The 16,662-nt window shown below is 38.6% G+C and overlaps 1 protein-coding gene across 4 annotated transcripts in view; it reads right to left on the bottom strand.

Moving 5' to 3' along the window:
* The window catches only part of LOC126376243 (TWiK family of potassium channels protein 9-like), a 406,126-nt gene that overhangs the window by 78,240 nt on the left and 311,224 nt on the right, over positions 1-16,662 (bottom strand). For all 4 annotated transcript variants that reach the window (XM_050023535.1, XM_050023534.1, XM_050023533.1 and 1 more), the window contains one exon: positions 5,127-5,152. The gene's annotated coding sequence lies outside the window, so the exon portion shown is untranslated. The remainder of the gene's footprint in view (positions 1-5,126; positions 5,153-16,662) is intronic.

Genomic DNA, 16,662 nt, shown 5'->3' with positions numbered 1-16,662 from the left:
TTTTCGAAATGGAGTTAATAAATACTTACAATTCTTCGTGAGAATAAACCACTTATCAATAAAAATGATTTTAATAAAACAGTGGATAGATTCGATTAAACTTATGTATACATACACTCACGCCTTTTTCCCACCGGTGTAAGCAGATACTATGGAATTCAATTAGCTTCGATACTGACACATTTCTCTTGCTTCCTCCACATTCATCAATCGCTTCATACACGCACGCCGGTTCAGAGTAGATCGTACTGAAACTTTTCTAAGGACTTCTCCAATTTGTTCAATGTACGTCCTTATATTTTTTCTCTTTTTCGCAGTCCTATGCGTATTCCAGCCAGTCTCTCCATTTGTTTTTTTTTTTCAATAATGTTGCTACACTTCAAAACAAATCACTTCACAGAATCATTAAAATGGAATAATTTACTTATTACTTAAGTTCCCATCGATACGAAATAAAAACCGTACTTCTAGATAAACAAGTGCTTATTATAAATATTATTTAGCACAGTTGATTGACTCATTAATTAACTGACACTGTTAGTGATACTACGACAATATTGTTGTGAAAAAGAAAACATTACAATGGAGAATAAACTAATAGTGAGTGTTGTGTTGATTACAATTGTGTGCATAAGTGAAGCAACACCGATACCTGATAGAGTAGTATGGGGTTATGCAGAAACAAAACCTATCGCACCGAAATCGAGTAACTCCAGAAACAGCATATTAACAAAAAGCACAAAAGCAGAAGTAACGACTTTCATACCAGGGATTGAAGACAGATTTTTGATCAGAGGAGGTCAATGTCCCACAGGATACACGTACGTAGGATCCTGGTGTGTACCCCAATCTTAAGATCAACACTCCATCAGCCTAATAACTGGTCAAAAGTCGAAGATACGAAACAGAAAACCTGTTATAAATAACATGAAAATAAATATGTAAGTCAATGCAAATGATACAGCTGATGAAGAAAAAGCAAGAGTGAGGATTCACATAGTTAAAAACGACGATACACAAGAATTTTAAATCATCTTTGAGGAACTTAAATTAAGAACAATGCAATGAAAATAGAAGTTTACACCATTTGGTGCAAGTAGTTGCAAACATTAATACTAAAATACAACGTATTATTATAACAAACACCAATGCTTACATTATTGTGATTAAAAAGGTTATAAGTTATCATAACGTCTACCTCAGTAATATAATAAAGAGGAATATCTGTCTGTGCAATTATTTGTATTAATCATAGAGAGATAATGTAATAAAGGATTCTGATTTCATTATTATAATTTTTTTCTGTCTTTATGCAACAGCATCTTAAAAGACTGACTCGTATTTTATCTCTATCTCATATTTCAAAGACACTGTTGATTAAAATAAAGACTTGCTAGAGAATTTCGTAACATGAAAACAGTCAGTGAAACCGGATACTATTTTAATTGATTACGTAGATAATTAATTGAAAACGCAAACGAAGCCGCAAAATGAAGTTATAGAATTGAGATAGCACCAACTCCATTAATATGCGAATACAGATACCCTAAAGATTCGTATTAATGTAAACACGTCTTTGTATTTATTATGTGCATGTTAGACGAACATAAAAAAAAAATAAAAGAAAAATGAAAGTAATAATAACAGTGATTTTACTATTAACAACAATTTTCTGTGAAACGAAACCATTAAGCGACTTTTCACAAGGATTTCTTGTAAAAAATAAACCGACGAGTTTAAGAATTAACAAAATGATTATGTTTGGAAAGCAATGCCCTGAAGGACAGATTTTTGTTGGTGGTTTTTGTGTCCCAGATCGCCAAGATAATGAAGATTATCCAAATTATTAAAGAATACCAAAACACATAAATCAGCTTTCAAAAATAATATTATGTTTATGAAGCCAGAAGAAAGATTAATCAAGAAATCACAGATTCTAAGGAAGAGGAAATGAAAAGAAACGGGAAATAAAATGATTTAAGCTGGTAAACAAATGTGAGAGTAAAAAGATAATTGTGAAAAATGTGAGAGTAAAATTACATCATTTTCATTGAATAGCATGGTTATGTTAGATGTTATATTAATCATTTACGCAACCACGCATTAGGGAACATCATCATCATCAGCCGTACGACGCCCACAGCAGGGCATAGGCCTCCCCCAAGGATCTCTACGACGATCGGAACATAATTGATCATAATATGAGTATGTTACTGCTATACTAGTATAAAACGGACTTGAAATTTTGTAGTGGTAGTAAATCACACTAAAATGTCAGCAATAAGTCCATCACAAACCAATTCAAAACATGCTGTAGCTTCAATACACTGGCAGCAAACGCCCTTTGACGGTCAAATTGGGACTGGACTTGCAGATTACGGGGGATTAGATTTGTCCGATAATGTATTCGGAAGTTGGTATCGATTGTTTTAAACGTTCGTAGAACTTTCTGAAGACCTGATAAAGAGCAATTCGGTAGTTTGTAAGGAACGTTTGGAGTTTTATTGATTTAGATTATGTCTAGTAGATGTAACTTACTTTCGAGTGTTTGATAATCATTTTTTTTTTTCTAATCTTGTTATAAAGTTTTACACGTGTGGTGTGGTACACACACTAAACAACTGTATTATATAATTTTGTACCTAATTACTTAATAATAATATTCTGTTAGATGTTATAATGTTATTATAATAAGGCACCTAGTGTCGCCTCTTTTATATTGCCGTGTCCTTGCAGGGCGTCACATGTACCTTTTTCCTTTGTTCTACCTTAATTTATGTTTGTGACATGCAATAAATGAATATGAATATTATGAATATGACTAGTTTCTTCCAAATAGATGATGAAGAAGCGAGCTTTTGGACATTAAATATATAAATCTGATTCTGACCATGAACTGTCTTAGGCGTAAATGCGAGCGAACTACAGTCTGCGTGCCCGTTGCCCTTATTCCTTACGGCCATTTATGACTAAAGTAAGACCCAGAGGGGGTGAGTCCGATAAGATTTGGTGCGGGGCGGAGAGTTACCATTCTGTACGTAGTATTATTCTTTATTCTATGCTTTTTGAGCAGTGGTAGCCCAGGTGGTAGAATGCTTGTCTCTTATTTTGAGGTCGCAGGTTCGATTCCAGCACAGGCCTACACCAATGATTGTCGAATTTGTTTTCAAATTCATGTTTGGATCATAAATGATTATCACTTGCTCAGCGATGAAGGAAAACATCACGAGGAAACCCATACACCCGAGAAATGCATTTACAGAAGTATGTGACCTGTATTAGGCTGGTTTTCCCTTCGCGGGTTGGAAGCTCAGACAGGCAGTGGCTTCTGTAAAAAGCTGGAGCTGTCAAATCTTCAGGTTAGTTAAGCGGACCCTGTGAAAAACGGGATAATTCTAGGGAGATGTGTGTGTACGCTTTTGGTAACATTTAAGTTTCTCAGTGGTTTCGAACTCGCCCTCAAGTTGGCACCGACTGTCTACACTGCTTCAATAAATAGATAAACTATCTTCCCAGACCAAGCTGAGATATCTGGTATTGTATTCTCGAAATTTGGTACAACTCTGACCGCGCCTAGGCTAGAAGTCATGTAATATTCTGTTTCTCTGACTACGAGTTTCAAGACAAGTTTAATCTATACCAAATACCAATTTATACGACAAAAAATTTTTGAACGTGCAAAGTCACCATATTTTTTTAAATTTATACCCAGATATGATCACTCGTAACTGGAAGACGAACGTTGTGTCTTATAAAGCAGTTACAGAATTGACATTTGATAGACAAGAATGGAGAATGCTACACCGACAAGAGCGTGGCCGAATGTTCTTTTAAAAACAAAACCCGATTGTTAAACCATTATGTCTGAAAATCTTGGACGCAAGAGGATATTAATGATGATGACCAAAAATTTTCTTTTTTTTTCCCCAAGTTAAAAAAGTCATCGTCCTTAACTCCTCATTCACAAGAAAAAGCACTTTTAATATCCCTTCTGTCACTTTGCTTCTCCAAAATAGAAAAACAATGTGGCCATCTTACAATTGCAAACATGGACCACCTTCAGCTACTCCCAACAATCAAATTACCAACAGAATAACTAAAGGTGCTTTTACAGTTGGCGAATAATGAAATACCGACTAAACATTTTCAACCAACTTGGGGTGCCAAAAGGTTTTTCTTGTTATTCAAATAGCTGACAAACTTCACAACTCAGGGATGGGGAGGAACTTGGTTCACCGTTTTCAATTTCGTTTCTCGGCTTATTTATTTTGTGTTCTGTAAAACTCTTTTTTTAAGCTGGGGGCTATGCAGGCCTTATTATAAAAGGTCTGGCGGAAAATCGGCGTCGTGTTGATCCTCATGTGGGTCGATACGACATTAGCCGAGCTAGTATCCTTTTTAGTGTTAAGTCTTACATTTCATATATGTTAAAATTTTAATATTAATTAGAAGTTACTGTAACGTCTTAAACCTAAAATAAAGATTTTATCTATCTATCACTGTGTGACACAGTGCAAGAGCACTTTATATCAATGTGACATGTAAGATCTATTGTGATCTAAAAGTCTTTTCCGAAATGACGATTTTTCCGCTACGGGTGTTTTTTGATGCGGGCTGCCTCACGACTAAACTTAACCAATAAGAGTGGCAATACATATCCGTGTAAGGTCTACGACCCAAGTGTGACCGCATTCACCGTATTCTAAAAGAACCAACCAACAACCTTGCCAAGCCAATAACCTTGGCCGAGTTGCAGACGAGATCTCTTCGCTATGAGTGCTTTAAGCCTGATGCGGCCTGTCTTACGACTAAACTTAAATCAATATGAGTGACATATCCGTGTAAGGAAGACCAAAAGACAATACCAGGCCAATAACCTTGGTCAAGTTGCAAACGATTAGGACAATTAAGTAATTTGTACGTACTTATAGCCTATAAAAGATAACGTGACTACAATCGATAATCTCGTCTCCTTAGTACTAAGCTGTATACTGTTAGTGCGTAAGTGTATTAGTAATAAAAGTTAGCCTTGGTCAAAAAAAAAAAAAAACACGCACGAGTCCGAATGGGTAGTATAATAAGGCCTTAAGTGAAGTACAATAATATCTGTTCTGCTGTTTACTTACCCATTTTGCAGATGACAGGCAAGAATCTGAAATAACAACAAAAACATCATTAATGACTAATTATTTTTTTTCATTAATTAGGTGTTTTTCTGGCTTGATTTATTGTAGGTTTGCCTCAAACATAGAATATGGAATAATACTACGTATAGAACGGCAACTCTCCGCTCCCCACCAGCGGCTGAGCTAGGTTTACCTCACACACCTCGGTCTTACTTTAGTCTTCAATCTTAAAGGTGTCAGACGTCACACATACACAGATGCGCCCGCCTATATACGTACGATATTATTTTTTTATTTGTAAAGTTCTTTATTCAATGCAATTTGTTACATAAGTTGTTTTCTCGACACAGTCAAAGAAAAAACAAACATACCTTATTAACATTTCTTAGCAAACATAATGCTAATGAGAAATGACTTTAACAATTTTTTTGAACGACTTCATAGTAGGTGATTTTCATTTTATAATCGTAACTTATCTTGTGTAAACTTAGAAAAGTTACACTTATGAACAAAACTTATTTTTACCTGCCGATAACGTCAGTGTGTAGTGTCCGTGTAAAACTAGGTGTTTTGTATGAAGTATCCGAGGTGTGTAACAGATGGCATTACCTTTCATAAAATTATTAATTACTGCGACAGTATTCCGTATCTGACTCGTAACAGCGCATTGAAGCTATTGGAAAACATTATCCTTATTGAAATATAATCACTAAAGTTACTGAAGTAGTCTACTCGTATCTGTTTATCATTATAAACATTTGTTTTGTTAATCATTACCAAATACAGGATGTTAATGACACCGTAACGAATACTGAGGGGGATGATTCAGACCATGATTCTGAGTTGACATCAAGTGGAATTTCCTGTCGGATTATTTTTGTGTCTTTTTAATTATTTTCAGTTCAATACAATTGCGACGGAAAATTACACTCGATATCAACACAGAATCATGGTTTCAATCATCCCTCAAAGTTTTGCTAACATGACACGTATATAAACTTGCATGATGTTTAAATTTTTTGATGAGAAATGAACTGTTACAAAATTGTAAAAGCAAATTAATGAACATCGGACAACGAGCGGATATTAACGGCTCATCTCATTTCCTTCGTAATAAAGTCTAAGCTTTCAGCATATTTTAGTCTAAATGGACTTTCTTATTCAGGTGCTACGAGCTAGTTTTTCTTGAATAAGTAGGTCGTCTTCACTTAAGATGGCCTAGATGCTTTGGATGGTTGTGTTTAATTTTACACATACACATAGATCAAGATACCCTAATGAGGTGTAGAGAACCACAAAAGCAAGCGCCACGACATGTTAAGGCCATAGAATAAGGAATAATGCTGCGTATAGAACGACAACTCTCCGCTCCCCACCAGTGACTGAGCTAGGTTTACCTCACCCCCTCGGTGTTCCTGAACGAAATTGACACCATACTGCGAGCGGCGTTTTTTACTCTATGGTCACACTTTGACAAGTTTGACACCTAGAAGACGCACACGCCGCATTTTTTATTTCTGTTTATAAACAAATAATCATTGTAAATACAATTCAAAACAAGAAAATACATCAAGAAATAATAGGTGAGAACAAAAGCAAGAATATTAGAAGAAACACTTGTTCTTACTTTAGTGTTCCATTTATGGGCGTCAAATGTCACGCACACAGATGCGCGTATACGATAACGTCAGTGTGTAGTATCTGTGTAAAACGAGGTAAGTATTATGTATGAATGGGGAGGATATTATCTAATTGCACCATGGAAATCTTTAATTTGAGCATCCAAGTTATGTTCAAGATCAAAGTTAAAGGAATTCTCATTAAAACACGCTCCTGAATTCGAAAATTTACTTAACAAATAAAATTTACGCTCGATTTCATGTCTGTTCCAATTTGAGTTGTCTCAAAGACCCTAAGCATATTGGTAAGAGGACGCGAGCGCGGGCGCAAGCATTATCGTAAGTGCGTCATGCCAAACAAAATGTTAAAAAGGATGTTGCTTTTATAGATCTAATCAACCAAATAACCCGCAATGGACCAGCTTTTTTTTGACTTGACTTATTTCAGTTTTGCTACAAATGCCAGTTTAGGCCGAAAAAATGGGGAGTGCTGAGGGTTCTCACGCGGTACAAAATTTAAGAAAACAGGCCTGAGGGTGCCCTTTTGGGCGCGAACCATTACTCAAGGCGTCGTTAGGGAGGAAAATATTTGAAAGAATTAATCGACCCTATTGGGTCGATATCGATAAACGCTGAGTGAGGAAAATCGTCCACCATGCGGGCGTGGTCGGTTATCGGGGTTTTGAAATTGTTGTCACGAGTATCGGTACCGTCCCTGAGCGGGATGTATTCGGAAGCCGCAACTACCAGGAGATTTGGGTGGTGCGGAGCAGAGTCGAAAAAACGTTTTGAAGATAATTTGAGCATTGGACCAGCCTAGTGGAGTCTAATTCCCCTAAAAAGAAAGCAGTTTTGCTATATTGAATGACAAAACTTATTTGTTATGTGACTGTTTCGAAGACAATCTTTCTGACATTCTTGTGTAATTAATTGTTGTAAGTCTACTTGTTTACCTACACTTGTACTATTTTTAGCATGTGGAACAAAACTAAAAAAGAAATGTAACTTTTAGTCTTATTCAGTTAAAGAATAATGCGTAAGTCACATAATTCATAATATTAATCCCCCAAAATACAGGTTTTCCTAGTTTGGGGGACAGAGAATCACTATCTGTATCAAAACTCTCAGTTGATCGTACACGATCAACTGCTATTGTAACTTTTCGTTTGTGTTATTTTTGGAAATAAAAATACTTATTATTATTATTATTAAATAAAAAGAATTTTTTGACAATAATATTCAAAATGTAATAGAATTAGAATTTTTATTATTGCATGCCATTTATTTTATGTCTCTGTTTAAACCTCCTTTGAATGTTTAATATCTCCCTCCGGTTGATTGAGGGGAGGTCCCGACAGCAGCGGGACGTTAGGCTATTTTTATTTATAAATAAAATCTGACCTGACAATTTTTGACGTGGATCGTAGCGTATAGAGACTGTCAATCGCCGTTTTTTGACCTGACTTATCGCTATTTTCGCACACATACCTAGTCGCTGATATCGCTAACTGATGTATCTGCATTTATTGGAAAATTGATTTAATTATAATAATCGCCGGTTGGTGTCACACAACATTAAGAGTAAAGTCTTAAGGGGCCTCAACGTGTTGGCTTCGGCCCCACGCTTTCCAAAAGTCCGGGACTCCATAGGTCCGAGATATGAAAACGACATACATAACATAATAACATAAATAGCCTATATACGTCCCACTGCTGGGCACAAACCTCCTCTCAATCAACCGGAGAGGGTATGGAGCATACTCCACCACGCTGCTCGGAAACGACATACATAATAATAAAAAGAGTGTATTTAGGTAACCTTCGACTCACATATACATTTACAAGTTTAAAATATACACACATTAATATTTAGTTGGAAAACATAAAGGTATATGGGTGCCGCAGCTCACCAAAAAAGGCCAGGGAAAACCACACACACAACACACAGGGGCACACAGACAGACAGGGATCTTCTCCTTATCGTGTGGATTGTGAGGTGGAATACCAGCCCCATCGAACCCTCCCCCCCCCTACCCTGACCTCGCCCCTCGTTGTGCTTCCGAAAGAAAGAAAGAAAGAAACATTAATTACTTCCGGACACCACAGACACAGACAGACAGGTGCATTACATTTAACACAGGACAGAAACCACACGGAAATCAATAAATACACAGAAAAAAAAACAAAACAAAAAGAAAAACAAACCAAAATCATAAAAACAATAATAATAAAACTAAGTATTCTAAATGCAACGCACTGACGGTCCGAAAGCACGTTAAGCCGTAAATCCCGGTTACTACTTACTGTTGTAAGTAAGTAGTCGTTACATGAGCCATGACAGGGGCCCTTGGCGACTCAATAGTAACCCTGACAGGGTTGACGTAGCAAAATTAACTGGAATTATACGAATCTTCAGAACTAAAGAAGCTATTTGTTTTGTCTCTTTTTAAACTGCTTTTATTTGTGATTTGGCGTTTATTAATTGTGCCTCTACAGAAATTCGTTGTTTGAAATCCCAACAAAAGATTTCAGTGATAAAACAAATGCGTACCAATGTCGGAAAAGGTTTATAGACACCCGGTGAATTGTTGTTTTGAATTTCCTTTCATCTTGAAATGTCCTTTTAAATAAAATCGTTGCCGTAAGGTATGAAACAGATAAAAAGCTGTGACCTGATTACCTGGTCACCATCGTGTCTTGTCACATTCATGAAACAACCTCATTGGTCCCCGGGTTCGAATCCCGGTGGGGACATCTGATCATCTGATTGTCCGAAAGTAAGATAATCCGTGCCACGAAAGGCACCTTAAGCCATAATATTGGTCCCGGTTACTACTTACTGATGTATGTATGTAGTCGTTACATGAGTCATGTGAGGCGCCTTTGGCAGCTCAATAAATAACCCTGACACCAGGGCTGATGAGGTTGGTATTCCACCTCACAACCCACACGATAAGAAGAAGATGATCTGGATAATGCATAATACATAGTAACATAAACTGCCTATATACGTCCCACTGCTGGGCACAGGCCTCCCTTCAATCAACCGGAGGGGGTATGGAGCATACTCCACCACGCTGCTCCACTGCGGGTTGGTGGAGGTGTTTTTACGGCTAATAGCCGGGACCAACGGCTCAACGTGCCCTCCGAAGCACGGAATCATCTTACTTTTTCGGACAATCAGGTGATTCTAGCCTGAAAAGTCCTTACCAAACAAAGGACAGTCTCACAAAGTGATTTCGACAATGTCCCCATCGGAGGCTGTTAATATATATATATATATATACGCATAATACGTAGTAAAATTCAGAAAAGAATACTTAATTACCCAGTTCCTTTATAAAAAGGTACGAGTTTCCATCGCCTGGCTTAGCCTATTCCGTGTGTCATCAGCGCCTATTGTGACTGCTCCCCTTTCATTGTGCACCGTTATGATAAGAAGCAGTGTTTGTTCATATGAATGCGAGTACTGTTTGTACAAGGATTTAGGTTAATAAGGGGAAAATTTCAGAGAAATATCATGTGTGTTTGTGTACTGAACATGGTAGGGAGTTTACAAAATGGAAATTTTAATTGGAAATTTTGACTTAAAGTTTAATGATCCTGAGAGCAACATAGTATCAGTCAACTTAGCTTCACGCTTGTATCTCCAAAGGAGTAGGCATATAGTATAATGAAATAATATCGTGTAAAAGACGATATAGTGACTAAGATTGAGAAGGGAATGTTAAGTTGTATTGGACACGTAGAGCGGATGAAAGTTAATACGACTAAGAAAGTGGTATATAAAGCGAAGATTGATGGTAGAGCTGGCAGAGAAAGACCTAGAAGGACGTGTATTGACCAAATTGGAGATGTCCTTAGACAAGGTTTATTACTATCTACGCTGAACCGGCGTGCGTCTATGAAACGATTGATTAATGTGGAAGAAGCAAGAGAAAGGAATCAGGACCGAAGCAAATGCTTACTCCGGTGGGAAATAGGGATGAGTTTATGTATGTATATTATCATACACTCACTGCAGCTATTTCTAGAGTCATGTCATTTATCTATGCAAAAATAAAAAAATAAAAATAAAAAAAAAACAAAAAAAATCAAAAAACTAAATAAACAACAAATAAATGAATATGAATTGAAACTCGTACAATCGTTCTCTGTAAAGGGCTATCACGGATTTGATTGGATTTGATTTGATTTAATAGCCATTGTGGTACATCGACTTCCTTCTCAATCGGGGGGCGCCGGGTTGAACCCCGGTACCGTATTTGCACCAATTAGTTATTAATTTATCGTAAGTGCAGTTTTCACTAACACAGTTGACTCGACCATTATAGACGGCGATACTTGTAACCACCCATCACGTGGTCTAACAGAAAGCTCGCTGGGGTGTGGATACTTAGTTAGATAGATCATCATTGCCAAAACTATCAGAAAAAGATGTGTCAAAACCTTCGTATGGAGTATAGCCCTCTATGGATGTGAAACTTGGACACTGACACAGAAGGACAGAGAGAGACTCGAGGCCTTTGAAATGTGGTGTTGGAGGAGGATGGAAAGAATTAGTTGGACAGAAAGGGTTACAAATGAGGAAGTGCTAGTAAGAGTAAGGGAAAAGAGAAATACTGAGAATTATTGAGGACAGAAGAGGCAAGATGATTGGACACCTAATAAGACACGACGAATTCATTAAAAACATCATAGAAGGAAAGCTAGAAGGAAAGAGAGGAAGGGGAAGACCAAGAAGAGCTTACATGGAACAGATTAAAGAAAAGGTTAACGTCGTGTCTTATAGGGAAGTCAAGGAATTGGCCTTTGATAGACTGGAATGGAAAATGCTACACCGATAAGAGCGTTAGATAGATAGATAGATAAAAACATTTATTTGGTCTACAGACACACATGCATACAAAAAGAAAAAGATTAGATACAGACAACCAATCAACAGAGACGAAGCTCTGTATTAAACACGCCAGGTATGCATGTGTGCTGTAGCGGCGCAAATCGGTCATAGCTCAGCGCAAGTTTTTGCTCTCACGAACAAAACGCTGATTTTCAGCTACAACACGGCTGGAGGAATCCGCGGGTACGGCAACCGAACCAACCAATGATGCTTGCCAATAAAATTCGATACTGAAAAAGTTGTATAAAATAATCAGTATAAAAATACTGTACATAAATAAATAGTTGTATGATATGTAGGTTTTTATTAAAACAATTTTACATAATTAGCACACGATGTTAATGTAATCGTTCGTTAATAGATCATCTTGCGATGGATGTGGCTCTGACTACCGTCCAGTCTACTGGAAAGGCGACGTCGCTTTATGATCACGAATTTGAGTTCAGAAGTTCAGTTCAGTTCACTCAATAGTGACCCTGACGAGGTTGGTTATCCACCTCACATCCCATACGATAGAAAAAAGAGTTGTTAAACCTGTAGTTCTCCACAAAAGAGTTTTACTACCTGTTGGATAACTGAGATTAGTGATAATTTTGAATCTGAAAAGTAGACTTGCCCATACAAAACACCGACCAAAGGAAAGGTACTTACAGGATTGTTGAATTTGGTTTCTTCTGACCCCGGGGTGCTCTGGAGACTGCTAGTGCACTTTCAGATTAATTTTAAACAGCACAACTTGAATTAATACACTTTTATGTTATTTTAGAAATTTCTTGTATAGAAACGCGCGACGGCGGTAGTCGAGTCCACTTTTTTTTCCTTTTTCCTGGCTTGGGGTGGCGGGAGTTTTTGGCGCGAACCAAAGGAGTTTTTGGAAGGGATTCATGGTCGGTGTCCTAACATTTACCCCCCACCGAAATCAACAGTGATTTCAAAATAGGTAATAACATCACAAGAGTAGAATTATTAAATATACTACTTATAATGTACTTTATTGTTGACAAAGAAAACTAAGTTATATATTTTTATAATAAGATAAGCTAATGGACTGTATAATAAATAATTAAGTGTATGAATGATATTATTATGATAGAAATAAATAACAAAGTTATTGGTCCTGCTCTTTTGGGAGAGGACTCAATTTGGAAACAGGCCGTTGTAACCGTGAATTTTGTGTACGTAATGTAACAACGCGAACTCTACCATCACGTCCAGGGTGAATCTGTTCTACACGACCCAAACTCCATTGTTGACACGGTACGTTATCGTTATGAATTAAGACCAAATCGTTTACGTTTAAGTTAGGTGTATCAACAAACCACTTCTGCCTTTGTTGCAATGTGTGCAAGTATTCCGACTTCCACCGGCGCCAGAAGTGCAGAGCGGCCTGCGTAATGCATTGCCATCGTGTTAAACGATTCAACGGTATATCTGAAAGATCGTAATTGGGAGCCGATACCAATTGACGACCGACTAAAAAGTGTCCTGGCGTAAGGACGTCGAATTCACTCGGGTCATTAGACAAACTACACAAAGGGCGCGAATTTAAAATCGCTTCTATGTTAGCAAAAAGAGTACCCAACTCTTCGAAAGATAAAGCACGAGTACCTACTACGCGCTTCAAGTGGTACTTTGCCGATTTTATTCCGGCTTCAAAAATGCCCCCAAAATGACTACCTGTCGGGGGGTTATATTTCCATGTCACTTTTCTGACTGTAAAACCGTCAATAAGCTGCCGTTGACTTGCATTATAAAATTGAACGACTTCGTTTAAGTGTTTACCGGCCGCGACAAAGTTTTTACCGTTATCCGAATACATGGTGTGTGGAAGACCACGCCTAGCCGTAAACCGATCGAATGAAGCTAGGAAGCATTCAGTAGTCAACGCCGAAAGGACCTCAAGGTGAACCGCACGAGTCGAATAACAAACAAATAGACATAAGTAAGACTTTGAGATTCTGGCATTGCGTCTATTTGTTTCTTTTGTATAAAATGGACCTCCAATATCGACACCGACCGTGTGAAACGGGTAAACGTCCTGTAAGCGGCACTTAGGCAAAGAGCCCATTTTAGGTTGATTTACAGTGGGCCTATTTCTGAAACATGTAACGCATTTGGAAAGGCGAGACCGTATAACACAGCGAGCGGCTATAATCCAATATTTTTGAACTAATATGTTTTGTAAAGTCCTAGGTCCGACATGTAAATAAACTTTATGATAATAATCAATTAAAATGTTCGTAAAATGACATTTTTTCGGTAAAATTAAAGGGTGACGTTGAGTAAATGGTAAGTTTGCGTGTGAAAGCCTACCCCCCACCATGAGAAGACCACGGCTATCAATGAACGGGTCGAGTTTACGTAGGCTTTGAGAGCATCGATTACCTCGTTTTAATGACTCAATGTCATCACCAAAATGTTCGGATTGAACTATTTGAATAAGTTTATCGTGAGCTTTATTTAACTCTGCGGTGAGCAATGCGCCCCTGATTCTATCAGGCCGAGAAACCCTGGAATTGTGTAAGAATCTGAAACACCAGGCGACTATGCGCTGCAGTTTGTTAAAATTCGAATATTTATTTATTATATTATCAAAGTTATTTTTTAGAGAGACACCTTCAGTGAGTAATGACGTACTTTCCTTTACAGGTTTTAGTTCCAGGGGTTCTCCTTTGAACTCAGTTAGAGACCTCACTGGCCACATATGTTGTGGATCGTACAACCACTGTGGGCCGCGGAACCACTGATCAGCGATGTGCAGCAACTGGGCCGGCGTGGCGCCGCGCGAACATACATCGGCAGGATTGTCAGTGCCGTTGACGTGATACCATTGAACACCGGCTGAACATTCAGTAATCTTAGCCACACGATTCGCAACAAAAGTTTTTAATTTGAATGCAGGTGTATTGATCCACGTCAACGCCACTGAGCTGTCGGTGAAAGCCAGTACTTCGCTGATCAGTACTTCCTTGGCTAATATCGATACGACATATTGTAGGGTTTTCGATAACAAATGAGCGGCCATTAATTCAAGACGCGGAATCGATACTGTTTTTAAGGGCGCAACCTTAGATTTTGATAACAGTAGGCTAACCTTGACATTGCCATGCCCGTCCTGACTGCGAATATACACGACGGCAGCGAAACCATTCGTCGACGCGTCACAAAAACCCACAATTTGAGCTGTAATGTGATTTTTCACAAAAACATGTCGGTCATGTTTTAGTTTCGATAATAAAGGTATTTGAAATGAAAACAAACGCCATTCATTGAGAAGCGCATTAGGCAGCGCGTCATCCCAACCTAAATTGGCGCACCATAACTTTTGCATAAAAGTTTTAGCGAGAAAAGTACAAGGCGCAACGAACCCCAAAGGGTCAAATAACTTAGCTATTTCCGACAACACGGAGCGCTTCGTCACGTTACTTTCCATCTGTGTGGTACGGAAGGAGAAAGCGTCTTCTTCAGGTAGCCAGTGCAGGCCGAGAATCTTGATAGCCATAGTTTTGCCGTCATCGAACTGAACAGGTGGTTCGAGTTGATCACTAGGCAATTTATTTAAAACTTGAGCACTATTACTCGACCACTTGCGCAATTCGAAACCGCCAAGCTTTAGCAATTCTACCAACTGATGTTGAAGTGTCAGCGCGTCGTCTACACTATCCACTGACCAAAGCAAGTCATCAACGTAAAAACCTTCACGCAGAGCACGGGCGGCATCAGGGAAACGATCGCCTTCATCCGCGGCTAACTGCTGTAACGTGCGAATGGCTAAAAACGGGCTGCTGACTACCCCGTAAGTGACTGTGCACAACTCGTACATCTTTATAGGCTCGTTGGGCGAATCTCGCCACAATATGTGTTGAAATTGACGTTGTGATTTGTCAATTAATATATTACGATACATTTTTGATATGTCACCGCATAAACAAACGTTACGTAAACGGAAACGTATTAATAATTCCACAAGATCAGCTTGCAGTTTGGGCCCCGTATATAAAACGGAATTTAAAGATTGATTATTTGTAGTTTGACACGAAGCATCGAAAACTACGCGAAGTTTTGTCGTACTACTATCAGGCTTATGAACGCAGTGGTGGGGAATGACATACGCCGATTCCACTTCCGATACGTCACCGACACAGACCATATGACCGAGCGACGCGTAGTCGTCCATGAACGTTTTATATTCGCCCCTTAGATCGGGTAAACGAGATAATTTGCGTTCCAAATTTTGATATCGTTTTAATGCAATTTGTTTAGAATCGCCCAGTTTCGCGTCAGGTTTGAATGGGTAGCTCACAATGTATCGACCGGTATTATCACGCTTATGGTCACTGACAAACATCTGTTCAGCGATGACGTCATCTGGATTTTTAGGTACGTCACAGGATAAACTTTCGGTTTCCCAGAAAGATTTAATTAAATCGTCCACCTTAACTGTGCTACTAGTGAACATACAAGTCGACACACCGCCAGCACCGGTATTCACTGACAGCTGGCCTGTAATGACATACCCGAAAATGCTACTTAACGCGAGCGGTATCCCTTGACGTGACGGATGATACTTGCCACCATCATAAATGAATGGAAACACGTCACTGGCAAGCAACATGTCAATGCGACTCGAGCGATAGAAAGTAGGGTCAGCCAACACCAAATGTTTATATTCGTTGACTAAATCCTGTGACAAAGTGACAGATGGCATATCGCCAGATATTTTCGGAATGATCACAGCTTTTATATTAAAAACAGGGTCATTAGACATGGTCGGCTTTAAAGTGCAGGACACCATACCGTGATCGCGAACTACTGTTCCGCCTAGGCCCGACAATTGAGTGTTACACTTCTGACGTGGAAGCCCTAATCGCTGTGCACAATCATTTGTGATAAAACTGGTTTGAGAACCACTGTCGATCACTACGCGCACGGGTTGATATTTGCCTGAAACATCCGTAACGTGTACAACCGCAGTACCCAGCATAACTGTCGACCCAGACGAGCATGACGATGCCAA

Source organism: Pectinophora gossypiella, chromosome 20 (assembly GCF_024362695.1).
Source record: "Pectinophora gossypiella chromosome 20, ilPecGoss1.1, whole genome shotgun sequence".
NCBI lineage: Eukaryota > Metazoa > Arthropoda > Insecta > Lepidoptera > Gelechiidae > Pectinophora > Pectinophora gossypiella.
The sequence above is the reverse complement of the archived record's forward strand: the minus strand, read 5'-3'. Positions and strand labels throughout refer to the sequence as shown.